We start from the raw sequence: 827 nt of genomic DNA on the forward strand, positions 1-827 counted from the left end.
CATATCTGAGGATATTGATATTTCTCCCAGCAATCTTGATTCCAGTTTGTGCTTCTTCCAGCCCAGTGTTTCTCATGATGTACTCTGCATATAGGTTAAATAAGCAGGATGACATTATACAGCCTTGACGTACTCCTTTTCCTATTTGGAACCAGTCTGTTGTTCCATGTCCAGTTCTAACTGTTGCTTCCTGACCTGCATACAGGTTTCTCAAGAGGCAGGTCCAGTGGTCTGGTATTACATCTCTTTCAGAATTTTCCATAGTTTATTGTGATCCACACAAAGGCTTTCGCATAGTCAATAAATCAGAAATAGATGTTTTTCTGGAACTGTCTTGCTCTTTAGATGATCCAGCAAATGATGGCAATTTGATCTCTGGTTCCTCTGCTTTTTCAAATACCAGTTTGAACATCTGGAATTTCACAGTTCACATATTGCTGAAGCCTGGCTTGAAGAATTTTGAGCATTACTTTAGTAGCATGTGAGATGAGTGCAACTGTGCGGTAGTTTGAGCATTCCTTGGCATTGGCTTTCTTAGGGATTGGAATGAAAACTGACTTTTTCCAGTCCTGTGGCCACTGCTGAGTTTTCCAAATTTGCTGGCATATTGAGTGCAGCACTTCCACAGCATCATCTTTTAGGATTTGAAATAGTTCAACTGGAATTCCATCACCTCCACTAACTTGCTTCGTAGTGGTACTTCCTAAAGCCCACTTGACTTCACATTCCAGGATGTCTGGCTCTAGGAGAGTGATCATATCATCGTGATTATCTGGGTCATGAAGATCTTTTTTGTACAGTTCTTCTGTGTATTCTTGCCACCTCTT

The 827-nt window shown here is 40.9% G+C and overlaps 1 protein-coding gene across 1 annotated transcript in view; it reads left to right on the top strand.

Moving 5' to 3' along the window:
• The window catches only part of LOC104982647 (multidrug resistance-associated protein 4-like), a 41,770-nt gene that overhangs the window by 702 nt on the left and 40,241 nt on the right, over positions 1–827 (top strand). The window lies entirely within an intron of this gene.

This window comes from Bison bison, unplaced genomic scaffold (genome assembly GCF_000754665.1).
Source record: "Bison bison bison isolate TAMUID 2011002044 unplaced genomic scaffold, Bison_UMD1.0 scf7180017864535, whole genome shotgun sequence".
In the NCBI taxonomy this organism is placed as follows: Eukaryota; Metazoa; Chordata; class Mammalia; order Artiodactyla; family Bovidae; genus Bison; species Bison bison.